This window comes from Phascolarctos cinereus, unplaced genomic scaffold, assembly GCF_003287225.1.
Source record: "Phascolarctos cinereus isolate Bilbo 61053 unplaced genomic scaffold, phaCin_HiC Scaffold_8;HRSCAF=390, whole genome shotgun sequence".
NCBI lineage: Eukaryota > Metazoa > Chordata > Mammalia > Diprotodontia > Phascolarctidae > Phascolarctos > Phascolarctos cinereus.
In genome coordinates, this window is record NW_027556291.1 from 14172884 (window position 1) to 14194753 (window position 21870).

The 21870-nt window shown below is 36.3% G+C and overlaps 1 pseudogene; it reads left to right on the forward strand.

Annotated features, from left to right (window-relative positions):
* Window positions 1-3047: 3047 nt before the first annotated feature.
* LOC110192364 (protein DEK-like) lies at window positions 3048-18729 on the forward strand (annotated as a pseudogene).
* The last annotated feature ends 3141 nt before the right edge of the window (window positions 18730-21870 follow it).

The window sequence follows — 21870 nt, forward strand, 5'->3', positions numbered from 1 at the left end:
AGTCCCAAATGAGGAGCCCTGGACAAATCAATTCTTTGTGCTTTATTGTCTTTATCCAGGAAATGAGGGAAATGCAATCTACCCATCTCAGAGGAATATTTGGGAGATTGACTAATTAACCGTGAAGGGCTTTGGGCCTGGAGGAGAGAGATAGTATTAAACAAAGCAAAACAAAACAAAAAAACGTCCAGTATAAAATCTTTATGAAGTCATTGCACATTTAGACACCTTTTCATATGCCTGAATAACTCTTGGGAATAATCTCTTGGGCTCCGATTCAAGCCACTTAAATGACTAAGCTGTTACTGAAGTTTAAGTAGGTCAGTTTCTCTTTGTTTCCCTTAGCACCTAGCACAGTGTCTTTACATAGTAGGTGTTCAAAAGAGTTGCTGAAAAAAACTAAACTGTCTTTAGAGGAGAATTGGGGGACACTTAATTCAAATAGTAAATAAGTAGAACTGAGAAAAAAAAGAACTTTTTCTAGTGTTACCATCATTTGAACAGTTCACTAGAAGGTGCATAGAGATAATGAGATGTATTTCTCTGAATGTGGTGCATATTCTTCAAAACAGTTATTGGAAATTTTTTGACTAAGAGCCTCCACTGCTGCAGAAAGATATAAAGTCCAGAAAGAGGTCCTTGGGATCTGGAAAACTCAACTTTTTCTGAATGGAATAATTATACAGTAGAAGCAGAGGGGATGGTTTATTATCTTGAGATGAAACCATTGCTGTACATAGCCATGAACCATCAATGTGGAATCTCACTTCTACTGTGAATTTCATAGGCTCGTGGAAATAGAGAAAGAGTAATATTTACAGAGTATTTCTCCTGGATACCATGATACTCTGTGTGGTGAAGTGGAAAGTGCTGAGTATGGAGTCTGAAGACTTTGGTTTGAGTCCTGAATCTGTTACTTCCTGCTTGACCTGGGAGTAAGTTGCTTGGCCTCTCTGTACTTGAGTTTGCTCCTCTGTAAACCAGTTTTGACTAGATGACCTTTAAGGTCCATTTGAGCTCTGAGTCTCTGATGATGATGGTGATAATCCTATGTCAGAATTAGTTAAGAAAATAATTTTATTCTCCCCTCTGAGATTACTCCACCAGTTTGCAGTCACACACACATGTTGGAGTCCTCAGTGGGCAGTTGTAGGCTGCTACTTTTCAAGATTCTAGTGGTTCTTAATAATTTTAAGCAATTATTAGCTGTGGGTCATAAGCCCCTTCCCATATGCTTCCCATTAAAATAAGCCGGTCATTATTAGTTAGCTTTGTGAGAGGTATTTACTAAGAAAGTATTGTATGAGCACGTGGTACAAAACATTGCCCTTAAACCTGAGCTACATTCTCATAAATACACATAATGTCTACAGGAAGACTGAGCACCATGGTAATGAGGCATGTGTGTAGTTAATGCATGTGGCAAAAGGATAACTTGCAACTTCTAGCAATGGAAGTCCTTTTCTCCGTTCATGGAGTCCTCATTAAGTTCCTCTTTGGTTTCTCTCTACTGAGTGGGTGTTTCAATAATCTGTGACTTTCTAGAGTTTATAGTCAGTGTTTCTCTCTGCCACAAAGATTTACGTTCCCTGAAGTTGCCTTTTCTCAAGTGACTATTGTTCTTCATCTGGTTGTTCTTAGTGGTTTTTTCTCTTCTGGAGGTAAACACTTACTCTGTCAGTGACTGACCCTCTGGACTACCATTGCCATTCAGTTGTAATTTCTAGTGGGATCTTTGGATCCTCTGAATTTATAACGTTACTTGGACGCTTCATGCATCTAGTACCAAGAAGGAACACACACATACACAGACACACACAGCAGTCATATGCTAATGTTTTCTAGAGTGAGGTAGGTAGGAGAGAGGGCTGTCTTGCTTGGCACTGGGAGGAGGTGACGGTCAGGGTATAATTCAGTCATTTTTCAGAATTGTCTGACTCTTCTTGACCCTATTTGGGGTTTTCTTGGCAAAGATACTGGAGTAGTTTGCCATTTCCTTCTCTAGGTCATTTTACATATGAGGAAACTGAGGCAAACACTTCCTCCACTTCTGCAGAGCTCTGTTGCAGCACAGAATGCTGCTAAAGTGCTGGCTATTGGGCCTTATCAATTTTCTGCAGTGTGAAGCCTGGGTCTCCAGATATCAAAAAGAAGGGAGAGGGAGAGGAGGTATGTGGTGTGTATTGTTCATCCTTTGTTTTTGAAGAGACATCACAGGTGATTTCTTGACCTATGTATGAATTAGATTTAAGTGAAGCAGAACTGCACAAAGTTATTGGCCTCACTCTCTCTTTCTGAGTCATCAGAGTCCAGTGGCAGGACAAAAGTCAAGATGACTGGTGGTGGCCTGGGATGCAGTGGGTGACCTGGGCTCTTTGAAATCTGACTAACCTCTAAGCACGCCACAGCATCTACTTCAGCTGTCTTCATGGCCATTGGAACAAATTGTTCTCATCCACCTATTCTGTTGGGGGAAGTCTTCACATGCTTGGGGTAGACATCCTTCTAATTCACCAACAAATTTGAGGCCTGTTGGTTACACTCAACTTGGTTTAGCCCACCTGCCAATTTACTAGGATGTGACTGTTGTGCATACCACAGCTTCTTGGAGCCACAGGTGAGTGGGGTGACAGGGGGACACCAAATGTGGATGGGCAGCCCTGAAAAGGGCTCAGCAAGCCCTCCCACCAGAGGTGTGTGCTGGTCCTCTAAGCACTCCATACACCTGGTATTGAGTTCTCTTCCAAGCCTGTAAGTCAGTTCACTAGTGCAGTCTTGCTACCAGGAGCATGGTGGGTGATGGAGAGGATGTTAGTTCATGGAGTTGTTTTGTACCTTGTTTTGGGGTCTCAGTGTCCTGGACAACAGAGACAACTGAAGTTGCTTTATCTTTGCTGTATAATTTTTGTTTTGGAGAGGTTTCACTGGTTGTAGGGATCAGAGAAAATCTCTGGTTCTCTATGTTGTTTGATATCATGACCCATCCCGATGCTATTCTTGATGCAGTTATGCATTGGCTAGCTATTAAGGAGTTATAAAGCTCCAACATGTTGAATAGCATCTGTATCTTTAGTCCAGGTGTAGAAATCCAGAGAAGCAAAAAGGTGATTCACCTTAAGGGCTTCTTGCCCCCAGATTTCTACACCTGTAGGCTTTTGGTGGTTTTTGTTTTTTTTGCCTTGGAAACAAAGTATAACTACAGGATTTTCCTATAGTTAATGAGTTTGACAAATACCATCATTTTCCCTGAAATAGCTCATGACATCTCTTTAACAAAGGATTTTCTTTTCTTGCCTTTTTCTCTTCACGTTCTAAAATGTCATTGTTACATTTTTACATTCCAGTAATAGTGTCAGATATTTGTAAAACACATCATTTTTGGACCATTTGAATATAAATATGAACTGATTACTCTCCTTATGTGGTAGAGGGGATTCTTTTTTTTTTTTTAGATATATGTTGGATGGCCCCTGAGATCACAGAATGTTAGAACCATAGGTTTAAAGCTCAAAAAGACCTTACTCCTTCCACCTCTAAAATTTCAACTCTGTACTTCTGTAAATGAATTGTTTATTCATGTAAATACAGTTTGCAATTTGGGGGTAGGATGTTGGCTTTAAAAAGAACAATTATTTTGTTGTACCAGTTTGACAATTGTTCACTTTTATTCATGTTGGCTATTCAACAACTCTGCTACAAGCAGGCCAGTTCTTTCTCAGCCGCATCCCTTTCTCCACTTATTCTCCCAGTTTGCGCCAAATGTTTTGGTATATCTGTATCCTTGCCCTGCCAAGACTTGTTTGGTAAGTATTGGAGACACGTCATTTTTCTGTTTCCTTTTTTTCATCATTTGACAAACATGAATTAAGTTCCTATGATTATATGATTTCTCAGGTTTATTTGAATCTATGTTCATAGGGCCTTGTACAAAGTCAATATTTGTTGTATTTGTTACATACTTTATTAATTGAATTGTATTTTTTGCATACCTTATGCCCATGAAACCACATGATTCAAAATGTCAAAGAAAACCAACAGCAGAATGGCCAATGATCCAAAGATTGCCTTATTCTTATTTACCATGATCTGTTTACTTTAATGACAACTACCAAGTACCACAAAAATCTTAATCTTTTCTCTCTCAAAGCTTTCTTGGTGCTTTGAGGGAAGTTAAAATGGGTGGGCCTTTCTGTTTTGACTCCACCATATTCCTTTGTGTACTTTTGTAGTATAGCTGAACTTTGTTTTATCTTAGATATGTATTTTAAAGCCTAAGCAAATAATGGCAGTAGTAAAATATGCCGTGAATATAACTGGAAAAAGAACTTCTTTAAAATGAATAGATTTTATTAATCTTTTTTTTCAGAGGACTACTGGCCTAATAACCTTTTTTTCTAGTTTATCTGTCTTTCAGGTATTATGAAAATGATGGGTGGTTTTTGAAATATTCCTTTTCCTAGGAAAGTGATTTTTCCCCAAGAAATTTTTTTTTTATTATTTACGTGCTCTGTTGGAGAGGGGCATAAATGGAAAGGCTCAGCAGGGACTTCATAGAAACCAAATGTTGAAAAACAATTAAAAGCATATCTCTTTAGTATGGGAAGGTTTACTTTTTGAAGTTGTTGTGGAAACATTGAAGAGAACTTATAGCAGAACTGAATGAAAGGATAGCCACAAATGATTCTTCTTTCTGTAGTTGAGAGGTATTTGAACTCCCTTTCAAATTTACATTTGAAAGAAGAGTTCGATATTTGAAAGTAAATTTAGAACTTTTATCTCCCCATACAGTGCATGAACTAAAAGGTATGTTTTTTTGTAATGATATAGAGGTAGATGATCAGTAAGTTTATGGAGTTTTCTGGCATTTACCTTTCTGTTCTAAGATAAAATATTTTTATGAAATCAGATTTTTATGGTTTAAATTCAAGTGAAAGAAATCAGATGATACATATAAGTACAGTAAAAGTTCACCTCAATATTTACGGGACAAAAAAGTGAAGATCTTGATGTGCATTCAAGGGGGAATTGAAAAGAAATCCTCATGGGTCAGCCTCTGGCAGCACTTCTTAAACTGTGAGTTGTGATCCCATATTGGCAACAGTAAAAGGTTTCTGAATGCCCAGTGACCAAAAATTAAGTAAAAATCAAAAGCCTAATGAATTAAAGGTGTTTTTGTCAGCACTTGCCGTTGTTGCATCTTACAACTTTACTGAAGCCTTGGTTCTGAAAAGGAAGTGTGCACGCTTTGTACTGTGCATCCTCTCAGGCTACCCATGAAACACCAACAAATGCTGCCAAAATGGGAAAAGGAGTCCTTAGTAGAAAAAAGTTTAAGAAGCTTGTGTAATCACTTTTATGGAATTCAATTTCCTCAGCTGTGCTATGAGCAGGTTACTTTAGATTATCCCTAGGGTACTTCTAGCTCTAACATTCAGTGATTCTGGCTGGATAAAATGTCATTGTCAATCCCTATGTTTAATTTCTTAGCCAAGGATGAAACATAGAGTAGTTACACAAGTGACTCATTGTATTTTTGAAGCAGTGTGCTAGCTGTGGACCTGACTCAGGGTGACACTTGGTTTAGGTTCAATGTTGGGATGAAACGAGGCACTTATAGACCATTTTATAGTTAACAAAAGGAGGTTTACTTAACTATAGCATAAAAAGGATTTTTAGTAAGCACTTATCTCAAATGAAGGCAGCCCTCTTCTCCACATAGAAACACATCTGGTTAGCACAACACAGTATGGTGACCAGAAAGCCATGTCACTATGACCAGAGGCTACTCAGAAGCTGCATCAAGAGAGGTGCAACTTGAGCCTTCCTCCCCCTTGGCCATTCATGTGCTAGAAACAACTTTGTTGCATTTCAGGGGAAAAACTATCCCAACCCATACTACCAGGAAAAGAGAGGAAGTGATCCTATCATGTAAGAGCCCTGGGTGGATTGGTTCTAAGGATCTGCTAGAGAATGGCTTCTTAAACTTTTTTCCGTTCACGACCCATAGTTTAAGAAGCATTGTAGAGCACATTCCACCATTTAAATGTTTTTGAAGTTTTTACTGGTCAATCATCCTGGCATAGGCAGTACTAAGAAGAAAAAAAAAACACGAAATTTTAAAAACCAAAAACAAAAGACAATAACAACAATAACAAAAACATTTCAACAGCATTTCCTAAAGGACTGACCATAAAGAAAAAGAAGGAAAAAAAAAGATGTAGAAGGAAAAAAAGATGTATAAGAGAAGAAAAGACAGAAATCCTGGGCTTTTCCTCTTTTCCTCATTTGCTTTAGAAGGAACAAATCTCAGATCTTAAAGATCTGGTCCATTTGGCAGGTCGTGCCAAATCTTTGAAGTTCATTGTGGGTCTCCTGTTTCAAAGTGGTAACAATGAGCAGGAGCAGGAATATCAGGGACATCACACAGATGAAGATACCTCTAACACATTCAACAATTCTTGATCGTATGTCAAGGTCATCTGTAGTAAAGTGGGATCTAAGTTGATACTGAGGTTCTCCCTATATTGCCACCTATTCAGTATCCCTTGGCACAGTCACCAAAAGCACCCCATTCCTGAGAGCCCTTTCATAGGGAAGATACTAAATTTTAGAGAACCCCTTAGAGCTTTCTTAGAGGAAGCTGCTCCATTCTTTCACAGGAGCTAAAAAAGGACTCTACTTCACCACTATCCAGGGACTTGGAGTTATCCCCAAGCTGCTTAGGGTATTCCCTTTCTTTTAAGTCAGTAAACATTCGCTATAGTTATATAATGATTGTTTCGCCTCCTCTTTGGTATTAGAAAGTAAGGAGCCTCCCAACAATACCATCACTTGGTTGCTCTAGGAAAACAATTCTCTGACTCATCCCAAAGGGGAAAAAGAAGTCTGACAGATGAGGGGAACCTAAGCTATTTCTCTAGGGATTTTGGAGCCTTCTCAAGGTACAAAGACCTAAAGGCCCCCACACCTCTGAAAGGAATAAGGAAAGGCTGGAGAGGGTTAGCATAAATTTTGTCCAAAAGCAGTCCATTCTTATGGGCTAGATCTTGGAGATTGGATGCTAGAAACTGTTAAACCAGAGATCCCTTCTCCTTCTTAAGATGGCACCAATTTATCTCAGACATGAATTCTAGAAGTTTGGACATCTGACTTAAGAATGGACATCTGCATAAGAATGCAGCTGAGATTGGAAGAAGAAAACTCCTTAACCTGAGTTGCGGCCATTTTTCCACTTGGGGACATGTAGGAAGACATTTGAGTTAGGTGGGTCTTCTGCCTGGCATAATGAGCCTAGTTTGGCAGAAATAGTTTAGTAAGAAGCAATCCGCTGCTTTAAGAAATATATGTAGTGAATGTCCGCTTTTGGTAGCTTGCAGCACCAGAAACCTAAGAAATTCTTATTCTCTCCACCCCTCCATGCCTGCCTCATTCAGCCTCGTCTTTATGAACAAAGATTTCCAAAACCATGGGTCATAAGGGCCCAAGGGGAAACACTGATACATAGCTTGCTTGAGACTTTTCAAGGAAGTACCTTGATTTGGGTCCCACTTGAAAGGCATTTTGCAGGTAACTTGGTAGATGCAGTTCATTAGCATATGCAGGTGAAGAATATGAGTTCCCCATAGCACAAAGTGTCCAACAGATCTCTGGGCACTTTTCTGTCTTTGTAATATCTCTTTTTAAAAATTAATTTATTGGCTATCACTCTTTGCAGATGACATGAATAATATACTTAGAGAATGCTAGAGAATCAAGTAAAAAACTACTTGAAATAATAAACAACTTTATCACAGTTGCAGGCTATAAAATAAACCCACATAAATCATCAGCATTTCTACGTCACAAACACAGCCTAACAGCAAAAGATAGAGAAATTCCATTTAAACTTAATGTAGACATTATAAAATATTTAGGACTCTACCTCCCAAAACAAACCCAGGAACTCTATGAGCACAATTGCAAAACAGTCTTCACACAACTAAAATCGGATCTAAATAATTGGAAAAACATCAGTTGCTCATGGGTAGGCCAAGCTAATATAATAAAAATGGCAGTCCTACCTAAGCTAATTTACTTATTCAGTGCCATACCAATCAAAATACCAAAAAATCATTTTATAGAGTTAGAAAAAACAATAACAAGATTCATTTGGAAGAACAAAAGGTCCGGAATATCAAGGGAACTAATGAAAAGAAATGCAGGGGAAGGTGGCCTAGCCATTCCAGATCTTAAATTGTATTATAAAGCAGCAATCCTCCAAATTGCTTGGTACTGGTTAAGAAATAGAGTGGTGGATCAGTGGAATAGGTTAAATATGTAAGACACAGTAGTCAATGACTATAGTAATCTATTATTTGATAAACCCAAAGACCCTAGCTTCTGGGATAAGAACCCACTCTTTGAAAAAGACTGCTGGGAAAACTAGAAAAGAGTATGGCAGAAACTAGGCATAGACCCAAATCTCACACCATTTACCAAAATAAAGTCAAAATGGGTTCATGACTTAGATATAAAGGCCAATACTATAAGCAAACTGGAAGAGCAAGGAATAGTTTACCTATCAGACCTATGGAGAACAGAAGAATTCATGACCAAATAGGAGATAGAGAACATTACAAAAAGCAACATGGATAATTTTGATTACATTAAATTGAAAAGTTTTTGCACAAAGCCAATGCAACTAAGATTAGAAGGAAGGTACAAAATTGGGGAAGAATTTTTACAACCAGTCTTTCTGATAAGGGCCTCGTTTCTAAAACATATAGAGAATTAAGACAAATTTATAAGAATACAAGTTATTCCCCAATTGATAAATGGTCAAAGGATATGAACAGACAGTTCTCAGATGAACAAATTAAAGCCATCTATATCATATGAAAAAAATGCTCTAAATAATTATTGATTAGAGAAATGCAAATCAAAACAGTTCTGAGGTACCACATCACACCTATCAGGCGAAGATGACAAAACAGGAAAATGATAAATGTTGGAGAGGATGTGGGAAAATTGGAACACTAATGCATTGTTGGTGGAGTTGTGAAATGATCCAACCATTTTGGAGAACAATTTGGAACTATGTCCAAAGGGTTATAAAAATGTGATACCGTTTGACCCAGCAATAGCACTTCTAGGGCTGTATCCCAAAGAGATCATACAAATGGGAAAAGGACTCACATGTACAAAAATATTCATAGCAGCTCTTTTTGTGGTGGCCAAGAATTGGAAATTGAGAGGATGCCCATCCATTGGGGAATGGCTGAGCAAGTTGTGGTATCTGAATGTCATGGAATACTATTGTGCTATAAGAAATGATGAACAGGCTGACTTCAGAAAAATCTGGAAAGACTTATATGGTCTGATGCTGAGTGAAGTGAACAGAACCAAGAGAACGTTGTACACAATAACAGCCATGTTGTGCGATGACTAATAGTGATAAACAACCCTTCTTAGCAATACAAGGATCCAAGACATCTCCAGAGGCCTCAGAATGGAAAATGATATCCACATCCAAAGAAAGAAGTAGGGAAGTTGAATCACTATCTTTTTTTTTTCTCTTCTGTCGAGTTTTGTTTCCTCTTCCTGATGGTTCCTTCTATTGGTTTTAATTTTTACTTACACTTCATTAACGTGAAAATATGTTTAATAGGAATGTGGATATATAGCCTATATCAAATTGTGTGCAGTCTTGGGGAGGGTAGTGGGCAAGAAGGGGGAGAAAAATTTTAAACTCAAAAGCATATGGAAGTTATTGTAGATAAATCAAAATAAATTTAAAAAAAGAATGAAGGATAAACAACAACAATAAAAAAAATAATTTATTGGGAGCCAAGATGGTGGAGTAAAAGCAGTGACTTGCTTGAACTCTCCCCCAAACCCCTCCAAATACCTGTAAAAAATGGCTCTAAACAAATTTTAGAGTAGCAGAACCCACAAAAAAGAGAGATACAAATTTCCAGCCCAAGACAACCTGGATGGGTGATTAGAAAGGTCTATCACACCTTACTGGGAGAGGAGCACAGTTTGACTTGGGCGCACAGGCAAAACAGGCCTCAGTGAACCTGGAGCAGGCCTCAGATGGAATAACAGGCAACTGGGGTGGTCTCCAGACTTCTCAACCCACAAACTCCAAAGAAAACTTAGAAGTCAGTAGGAAAAGTTTGTGACTGCAGTGAGAGAGAAGCTGTGTCCCAGCCCCAGTCCCCACGTGCGGCCCTGGGACGGCAGCTACTTCCTCAGCTTCTGGCCCACAGACTGAGGGGGAATTGAGTGGCTGATCAGAAGGGAATTGCAGGGATCTCTTTGCTGGTGCAGGATTCTCTTGCTTTGCGTGTGCTTGGATCTGGGTCACAGTTCTGGGTGGTGGTCCTGGGGTGAGGAGGAGTGCTGGTGTGGTGGAGCTTGTAGTGGTGAAGAGGGAATCCTCTTCCCAGTTCGAAGGCAGAAAAAAGTATTTGTGGTCATTCATAAAACCAAAGCACAGGCCAGGAAGGGAGTAAACACCTCACCCCTTATAATCCCACCTTGGGAGAACTGAAAACTTACAGATCCCTAGAAGGATCTCTGAAAACAGCTGTACAAACCCCCGAAGCTTGGGACAGTACATTCTTCACACTGGAAGCAGACCTCTATCTTAAGAAAGAGTTTATAACTCAAGTAATTGGCTGGGATCATGAGCAAGCAAAGGCGCAAAAAAAAAAAATCAGACCATAGAATCTTTCTTTGGTAACAAAGAAGATCAAAACATACAACCAGAAGCTCCTGCATCCAAAGCCTCCAAGAAAAATATGAATCAGTCCCAGGCCATGGAAGAGCTCAAAAAGGATTTCGAGAAGCAAGTAAGAGAAGTAGAGGAAAAACTGGGAAGAGAAATGAGAGGGATGCAAGAAAGTCATGAAAAACTAGTAAACGGCTTGCTAAAGGAGACCCCCCCAAAAATATTACTGAAGAAAATACTTCCTTAAAAATTAGAATGAAGCAATTGGAAGCTATGACTTCGTGAAAAATCAAGACATTGTAAAATAAACCAAAAGAATGAAAAAAAAATAGAAGACAATGTGAAATATCTCATTGGAAAAACAACTGACCTGGAAAATAGATCCGGGAGAGATAATTTAAAAATTGTTGGACTATCTGAAAGCTATGATCAAAAAAAGAGCCTAGGCATCATCTTTCAAGAAATTATCAAGGAAAACTGCCCTGATATTCTAGAAAATAGAAATGAAAAGAATCCACCAATCACCTACTGAAAGATATCCCTAAAGGAAAATCCCTACGAATATTGTAGCCAAATTCTAGAGTTCTCAGGTCAAGGAGAAAATATTGCAAGATTGTAGAAACACAATCAGGATAACACAGGATTTAGCAGCTTCTACATTAAGGGACAGCAGGGCTAAGAATGTGATATTCAGGAGGGCAAAGCAGATAGGATTACAACTAAGAATCACCTACTCAGCAAAACTGAGTATAATCCTTCAGGGGAAAAATTGGATATTCAGTGAAATAGAAGACTTTCAAGCGTTCTTGATGAAAAGACCAGAGTTGAACAGAAAATTTGACTTTCAAATACAGGACTCAAGTGGAACATGAAGATGTAAACAGGAAAGAGAAATCATAACAGACTTATTAAGATTGAACTGTTTACATTCCTGCATGGAAAGATGATATTTCTAACTCATGAGACCTTTGTCAGTATTGGGGTAGTTGGAGGGAAAAATTATATGTATGTATATAGGTAGATAGATAGAGGGCGCAGGGTGAGTTGAAGATGAAGGGGTGATATCTGGAGAATAAAATTAAGGGGTGAGAGAGAATTTTACTGGGAGAAAGAAAAAGGGAGAGGTAGAATGGGGTAAATTCTCTCACATAAAACGGACAAGAAAAGGCTTTTACAGTGACGGGAAGTGGGGGAAGGTGAGAGGGAATGAGTGAATCTTTTTCTCATTGGATTTGGCTTAAGGAAGGAATAACACACACTCAATTGGGTATGGAAATCTATCTTACCCTACAGGAAAATAGGGGGGAAGGGGACAAGAGAGCAGGGGGACGATAGAGGGGAGGGCATATTGGGAGAGGGGGTAATCAGAAGCAAACACCTCTAAGGAGGGACAGGGTCAAAAGAGAGAATAGAATAAATAGGGGATGGAATAGGATGAAGGGAAATATAATTAGTTTTCTGCAGCATGACACTATGGAAGTGTTTTGCATGACTACACATGTATAACCTGTATTGAGTTGCTTGCCTTCTCAATGAGGGTTGGTGGGGAGGGAGAAAGGGAGAAAATTTGGAACCCAAAGTTTTAAAAACAAATGTTAATAGAATTGTTTTCACATGTGAGTAGGAAATATGATGTACAGGCAATGGAGTATAGAAATCTATCCTGCCCTACAGGAAAATTGAAGGGGAAGGGGATAAGAGAAGGGGGGGGGCAAATATAGAAGGGAGGGCAGATTAGGGGAAGTAGGGGAATGCGTATTCAGAATGCATGCCATTTTAGGGTGGGGGAGGGACAAGATGGGGAGAAAATTTGGAACCAAAATATTGTGGAAGTGAATGTTGAAAACTTAAATAAATTAATCAATTTGAAAAATAAAATAAAAATTAATTTATTTTTTATTTTCAACATTCACTTCCATAAGTTTTGAATTTTAAAATTTCTCTCCCTCCCTCTGTTCCTCCCTCCCCAAGGTGGCTTGCAATCCAATATAGGCTCTACATATACATTCTTATTAAACATATTTTCACATTAGTCATGTTGTAAAGAAGAATTAGAACCAATAGCAGGAACCACAAGAAAGAAGGAATAAAACAAAATAGAAGGAAAAAAAAGGAGGAAATAGTATGCTTTGATCTGCATTCCAACTCCATAGTTCTTTTTTTCTGGATGTGAACAGCATTTTCCATCATGAGACTTTTGGAGATGTCTTAGGTCCTTGCATTGCTGAGAAGAGCTAAGGCTAGATACTCCCAAGAGCTAATGATACCCCTTCCTTCCATATTCTGGTCTCTGGAATTCCCCACTGATGATCCAAATGGGGCAGAGGCTCTAGGAGAGATGCCTTAGTCTTGGATGGTGCTGAAGGGCCCCTAGTGCCTTGGTGCTGGAACTCATGGTACAATTTTAATAGACCATTAATCTCTTTCTTACCAACCCTGTATTTCAGTAGCCTCACTCATCACCCTCTATCCATCTAACAGGGCACTGAGTTGTGTGCCCCTTTCCTCCATTCTCATACCATTTATTGGCATTGACAGCAATATTTGTACATATCACAGCTGTTCTGATCTCCTGCTCATATTTCACCACTTGATCAGCCCACACCAAGAAGGCAGGATCTAATTGTCCCTGGGGCAGCTGGTCATAGGGTATGTCAGGCTTGGGGAGAAGGCATAGATCAAATCCATCAGTCCAATTCCTTTTAGGAACTTCACTTCCTTCTTTGCATACCCCCTTTCGGAAGCAGGCTGAAATGGGAGTTCATCTTTATGGGGCAATTCCCTGTGAAGTCATGGATGTCCATGGTTTCTGCATTGATTGAGACCAACTTCAGGCTAGTCGAAATACTAGCAGGGCCCCGCAGACAGCTTATGTTCTCAGTTATCACTAATTGGACCCCTCAGATTTTGGAAAACCCACATTCCACACCTGGGTATCCTGATTACTCCCATTTATGGAATCACCTACAAGTCTAACCATATCACTCCACTCCCATCCATAAATATACATACATACATATTCCTACACACACACACACACACCAACTCAATACATTTCAAGGGTTGTTACTTTCAGGAGTGAATATAGTTTCTTGTGTGGCATTTAAAGCTCTTCATGACTTGGCCTATTTTCAGTCTTTTATATTTTATTCTCCTCCACAAACTGCAGTCCAGCTACACTGCCACACTCGAATTTCTTTACATAAATGACTTCATGTCTCATATCCTTATCTTTGTACTTGCCATCTCTAATGCCTACAACTGACAAAATGCCTACAAATACAAAAAAGACTATATATTAGGGCATAAAAAAACTCACATATACAGAAAAGGAGAAGTATTAAATCTACCCTTTGGGGAGCAAAATGCTTATAAAATGACATTCAGTAAAGGGTTTTGGAAGCATAAATTAAAATTAATTGGAAACTAAATAATCTAATCCTAAAGAATGAGTTGATAAAAGAACAAATTGTAGAAAGAATCAATAATTTAATTAAAAATAAAGACAATAATAAGACAATACACCAAAATTGTAGGTTTCCAACCAAAGCAATACTTAGGAGAAAATGTATATCTCTAAACAAACATCAATAAAAGAGAGAAAGAGTAGATCAATGAATTGGGTATGCAACTGAAAAAAGGAGTGAAAACAAATTAAAAATCTTCAATTAAACATCAAAATAGAAACCCTGAATATCAGAAGAGAGGTTAATAATATCAGATATAATAAAAACATTGAACTAATAAATCTAAGAGCTGATTTTATTTGAAAAAGTAGATAAACTATTGGTTAATTTGATTTAAAAAAAAACAAGTTATCAGTATGACAAGGGTGAATTCACCTCCAGTGAAGATAAAATTAAAGATTTTAGGCTCCTTGAAGGCAGTTACTGTCTTTTGCCTCTTTTTGTATCCTCATTGCTTAGTATATTACCTGGCACATGTGTGCTTAATAATAATCATAAGTACTTAATATATTTTTATTAATTGATTGAAAATTAAAGCCTTTAGTTAGAATATTTTCCCCAACTTTATGCCAATAAAACTGGCAATCTAAATGAAATGGATGAATATTTACAAAACTACTAATTTCTCTGACTAGCAAAAGAGGTAATACAATATTTAAATAACTGTCTTAGAAAAAAGAAATTGAATAAGCCATAAATGAGCTCCCTAAGGAAAAAAAAACCCAGGACCTGATGGATTTATAAGCTAATTCTACTGAACGTTTAAAGAACAATTCATTATAATACTATATTAACCATTTCAAAAAGTAGGTAGAGTCCTACCAAATTCCTTCTATGTCACAAGTATAGATTTGATACCTAAACCAGGAAGAACCAAAATAGAGAAAGAAAACTATAGACTCCTTTCCCTAATGAATATTGAGGCAAAATTTTTAAATAAAGTACAAGCCAAGATATTATTTAGCAGCAGTAAATTTCAAAGATCATACACTATGACCAGGTGAGATTTATACCAGGTTCGATATCATGAGGCTGGTTCGATATTATGAAAACTATAAGCATAATTGAACATACCAATAACAAAAAGAACAAAAATCACATGATTATGTCAAATGATGCGGAAAAAGCTTTTGACGAAATGTAGAAATAAATGAAGTTTTTCCTAGAACAATAAGTAGTATCTATCTGAAACCAAGAGCAAGCATTGTCTTTAATGGGGGTAAACTAGGTGCCTTTCCAGTAAGATCCAGGGTATAGCAAGAATGTCCATTATCACCATTGTTACTCAATATGACATTAGAAATACTAGCTGTAACAATACAAGAAAAAGAAATTGAAGGGACAAGAATAGGTAACAGGGAAACAAAACTATCACTTTTTGCAGACGATATGATGGTATACTTAGAGAACCCTAGAGAATCAGCTGAAACAATTAGTTGAAATAATTAGGAAATAAAATAAACCCACATAATTCATCAGCATTTCTATATATTGCCAACAAAACGCATTGGAAGAGACAGAAAAAGAAAGTCTAAAATAATAGCAGGGAAAAAATGAAATAAAGATTAAAGATGTAAATTGTTTAAACAATAACTGGAGACAGTATAAAATACTTGGGAGTCTACTTGTTGAGACATACAGGAATTATATGAACACAATTACAAAACATTTTACACCCATATATAGGTCTAAACAATTGGAGGAATACTAATTTCTCAGGAGTAGGCCAAGCCAATGTAATAAAAATGACAGTATTATATAAATTAATTTATTTAGTGCTATGCCAGTCAAAATACCAAAGGATTATTTTATAGAGCTAGAAGAAATAATAACAAAATTATTCTGGAGGAATAAAAGGTCAAGAATTTCAATGGAATCAGCAGGGAAAAATGAAAGAAGGCAATTTAGTAGTACCAGATCTCAAACTATACAACAAAGCAGTAATTATTGAGACGTTTTAGTATTGGGTAATAAATGTAGCGCTCAATCAGTGGTACAGGTAAGGTATACAATATAAAGAATAAATGACCATGGTAACCTAGTGTTTAATAAATCCAAAGATCTAAGCTATTGAGGCAAGAACTCATTCAACAGAAAACATTTGGGAAAATTGGAAAGCAGTTTGGCAGAACCTACATAGAGAGCAGCATGTCATGTTGTAAACCTATAGCAAGATAAACTCAAAATGGTTATATGGTTAGGGGTGATATCATAAGTAAATCAGGGAAGCAAGGAAAAAAAATATATCTGTCAGATCTATGGATAAAGGAAGAGTTTATGACTAAGATAGATAAGATCATAGGAAGTAAAATAGATAATTTTGATTATATAAAATTAAAAAGATTTTACACAAACAAAACTAATGAAACCAAAATTAGGAGGAAAACAAAACTGGGGAAAATTTTTCGCTGTATGTTTCTCTAATAAAGATCTATTTTCTCACATATATAGGGAACTGAACAAAATTTATTTTTTTAAAAAAGAGCCATTCTGCAAATGATGAATGATCAAAGGGTATGAACAGGTAGTTTTCAGAAGAAAAACAAATTTATCAGTAGGTAAATGAAAAAAAATCTCTAAATCATGAAAACTAGAGAAATGCAAATTAAAACAATTCTTAGGGCCACTTCACACACATCATATTTGTTAAGATGCCAGAAAAAGAAAATGACAAATGTTGGAGGGGATGTGGAAAAATAAGGGCACTAATGCACTGTTGGTGAAGCTGTGAACTGTTTCAACTATTCTGAAGAATAATTTGGAACTGTGCCCAAAGGACTATAAAACTGTGCATACTTTTTTACTCAGAAATACCACTACTAAGTCTCTACCCCAAAAACATAACAAAAAAAAAAAGGAAAAGGACTCATATATTCAAAAAAATACTTATAGCAGCTCTTTTTGTAGTGGAAAAGAATTAGAAAATGAGTGGATGTCCATCATTTGGGGAATGGCTGCATAAGTTGTAATATATGACTGTGATGAAATACTGTTTTGCTATAAGAAATGACAGAAGAGATAGTTTCAGAAAAATATGGGCAGACTTATAAGAGGTAATGCAAAGTGAAATGAGTAGAACTAAAAGAATAAAATATATAGTAAGAGCAATATTGTAATGAAAACTGACTGTAGAAGACTTAGCTACTCTCATTAATACATTATCAACAACAATGCCAAAGGACTCGTGATGAAAAATGCTATCCCCCTCCACAGAGAACTGATAAATTCTGAGTGTAGATTGAAGTATAAGTATACCTTTTTACTTTATTTTTTTCTGCTTTTTTTGCAACATGGCTAGTATGAAAATGTTTTGTGTGAATATGCACACACATGTGTATGTATGTATTATACTTCTTGCCTTCTCAGTGGATGGGGTGAATTTAAACTGAAATTAAAAAAATTATCTCAAAGATTGCAAAATTCATTAAAATGATGTTGTCCAGTACATGATACTTGCTTAAGATTTGCATATTATAACCTGAACCTGGGTTTTGGTCTATAATTATTTTTCTTTCAGTTTTTTGCCCTTGCTTATTTGTAAATTTCCAAGAAAGGGAGAGGGAAGAAGAAGAGAAGGGAGAAAAAGAAAAGTCTCATTATTGAAGACGAGAGAGAAAGAAAGTAGAGAGGTTGACAACGCAAGTATCTTCCCTACAAAAGGACCTATTTACTATTGTCCAATGAAAGGGACAAAAATTTTGTGAAATTGGATGAATACACTTCTTTCTAAGTAAGAAGAAAACTGAAGGATTCAGAAATCTTAATAAACTACTTTACAAGAGGCTAGGCACAGTAGCTTCTCTGAAGAAGAATGTGGGTCAGTTCAGTGACTTTCCATTTGAAAAAGGAAATGACCGATATATAAGCAAGGAAAAAATTTAGGAATGCCATGTTGAAGAGCATTTGTGAAGTTCTTGATTTGGAGAGACAGGCATAAATAGTGAATAGGTACCCAGGATCTTGAATTTGTTAATGCGTCCAAAGCTTTCTATCAAGTTATTACCAAAAGAAACATTTTTAAACCAGCAAGCAAAGGCAGGAAAGAGGAAGGGAGCAACTCTAGGAAGGCAAAGAAGGCTAAACATGCAAAATGCCCTGAAATTCTATCAGATAGAACTAGTAGTGAATGTGGGAAAAAAAGGATTCTCCAGACAAAGATAAAGTGAAGAGCCACCTAAAAAGACATCTAAAAATGAAAACCCTAAACAAAAATATCCTTCTGAAAGCAAAAAAAAAAAATCTGTAAAATGTGCCCATATGAAGAAGGTGGATAGTAGTACTACTAAGAAAAAAAAATTAGTTCTATAAAAGAAAGTGAATCTGAAGATAGTTCTCATGATGTGCCTTTAATTAAAAAAGCTGAAGCAGCTTCCTACAAATGAAGAATTAAAGGACATTGTAAAAAATTTCAGGCCGGAGGAAGTTACAATGAAATAGATTTGGAAACAGATATATGAAAACTATCCTGCTTATTATTTGTCTGAAAGACAAGATTTCATAAAAAAGACTGTTAAAGATTTAATTTCATCAGACAGAGCTAATTTATAAAAGTTGCTTATTTGGATTGTTGCTGTGAAATTTTAAAATGTTATAAACACTCACAAAAAGAATATTATTTCCTTTTCTGAATCTCTGTTGGTTAAGCATTGTGTTAAGCAGAAATGACTGCTAACTTTGTATCATAAGAGTTATATAAAATTTTGTTTGAGTTCACCCTTTTAAATTACATTTCTATGCAATTGTATTAGTTAAGATATTTGCATGGCAGTGAATGTTCCTTTTTATATTTTTGTATTTTGTAGATTTTGGATTTCTTTATATAAGGTAATGGACTCTTGCACTGTTGTAGCTTTTAGTGTGCTTAATATTGATAGCTTGCTAATAAATCTAACTGTTGGCATCTTATACATACAGAGTTTAGGTTATTACAGTATTTGGTACAGAAAATATTTTGAATATACATTTGACTAATAATCTAAACTGATTAGTGAGTTTGTTATATTCAAGATATATAATATGCATGCTATGAATATTTGACTGGCTAAAGCACAACTTCTGTTGCATATATACTGCAAATTAACAACATGATACAACAATTGGCATAGATGCTGTTTTTGTAGTTTAAAAAAACAAATTTGTTGTGTATAAGGTTTTCATATTTCTTCTGTGCAGATCAATTATTACAACTATGTATCTTCCTAAATTTTTTTAAAATTTGCTAACTTTGAACTTAACACCAACTGTAGCTATTATATACAGCTTGTTTTTCTTTTAAAATATGTAAGTTCAACATAGAACTTTTTTTTAAAAACATTTTCACTATTTTATTTTTCCCAATTACATGTAAAAACAATTTTTAATATTTTTTAAAATTTTGAGTTCCAAATTCTCTCTTTCCCTCCTTTCTCCCCTCATCAAGAAGGCAAGCACTTTGATATCGGTTATACATTTGCAGTCATGCAAAACATATTTCCATATTAGTCATGTTTTGAATGAAAACACAGACCCCCTTCCAAAAAAAACCCAAGAAAAATAAAAATAAAGTTTAAAAAAAGTATTCTTCGATGAGCATTTAGACCCCATCAGTTCTTTCTGTAGAGGTGGACGGCATTTTCCATCATAAGTTCTTCAGAATTGTCTTGGATCATTGTATTGCCAAGAATAGCTAAGTCATTCACAATTGATTATTGTACAGTGTTGCTGTTACTGTGCACAGTGTTTTCCTGGTTCTGCTCACTTTACTTTGTATCAGTTCATGTTAGTCTTTCCAGGTTTTTCTGGAACCATCCTGTTCATCATTTCTTAAAGCACAATAGTATTGCATCACAATCATATACCACAGCTTGCTCAGTCATTCCGCAGTTGGTGAGCATCCCCTCAACTTCCAATTCTTTGCCACCAAAAAAAAGAGTTGCTACAAATATTTTGACCTCTTTGGGATATAGACCCAGTAATGGTATTGGTGAGTCCAAGGGTAAGCACAGTTTCATAGCCCTTTGAGCATAGTTCCAAATTGTTCTCCAGAATGGTTGGATTAGTTTACAACACCACCAACAGTGCATTAGTGTCCCTTTTTCCCCATATTCCCTATAACATTTGTAATTCTCCTTTTTGGTCATATTAGCTTATTAATTCAGATGACTGGAATAAGCTACTTTTAACTAACCTTAAAGCAGATCCCAAAATTGACTTCTGATTTTAAAATAAAATTTCTTTTTTTTTCTGTACAACTTCTCAGTGAAAAAAATAAAATTGTGAGTTCTGAATGTTAAAAAAATAAATATATATATCTAAGGCAGCTTGCCTTATATAAATAGTGTAGTTTGTGGCTTTTTTAAAAAAGGAAAATAAAGTAGAATATTATTCAGTCTACTCTAAAGAATTGTTCAGATGATAACCATAAAGCATTTCAGCCCTTCATAGGCAGGACAATTTAAAGTAATTAGTTTCTTTATCTGTGCCAATAGAATTGTTAATGGATTAATTATTGTAGCATAAAAAGCAACATAATATAAATGTTAATTAAGCTTCCAAATGTTATTCAATGATCATTTGCCAAACCACAGTAATTTTTATAATTCTCTTAAACAGTATTATTTCTGGATAGAGTATAATAGTCCATGTGAATTATTTCTTACATTAAAAGTAATCATCAAGTTTTTATTATGAGTATGAGGATTCAATGTGGAAAATGTCCTCATCCAGGGAAGCTGAGTCCTTTGGTCTACATAAACCTGGGCTGGATGACCAATGAACCTTTAAGTGGTCATTTAAGACTCACAGAACACACACTCGGAACAGAACCAAGTCAGGCTACATTGCTGGGCATTGAGAAGCTACCCTGGGGCCTATGTTAAAATCCTGTATGGGTGACTGAGGGAAGGCTGGGAGCTAGGTGCTTGAGGTACAACATAGTGACAGTGGAGTGATAGTATGAATACTGGCCAGCTCTTGAGCTGTGGCTTAATTCTGAGCAGATTCCTTTGCTGGCTGCAAATAAGAAAGTGGACAATCACTGAACCACACAGAAATATAACCACTGTGATTCAGTATTCAGTCTCTGCTGTCACATCAGCAATATACTCAGGCTGACACAAGCACCCAACATATACATGCATAATTGTTTAAATATATTTGTGTGTGTGTGTGTGTGTATACTGAGAAATATACATACATATACATATCCTCTACCCACCACCACCACCAAAAAAAGAAAAGAAGAGATAAGGAAGAATAAAAACAATGAATACCAAGATAGTCATGTGTTTATGAACTTGAGGCTGGAGTAAGAAAAGATAATAGCAATGAGATTCGGTGGAAAGACAATACTTACATTCAAATATTATATCCAACACTTAATAATTGTGTGGTCCTTGACAAGCCTTAGTCTTGTCACCTATGAAAGAGTGATATTAAAATCTATAGTAACTATCTCACAGGATTTTTGTGAGAATCAAATTAATTCAGCCACAAAAATAAAGTACTTTGAAAGCCTTAAAGCATATTTTAACTGTCAGCTGTTATAGTGGTTAGGAGAAGGTAGAAGAGAGTAGGAAAGGATAAGAGTAGATGGAAGAGAAAATCGGATCAGTAAAATAATTCCTAGATGACACCATTTATACTTTAAAATCAAATACAACTCTCAGAGTCAAGGTTGTTAAAAAGTTCAGCCAGATTCTGTTCCAGTAT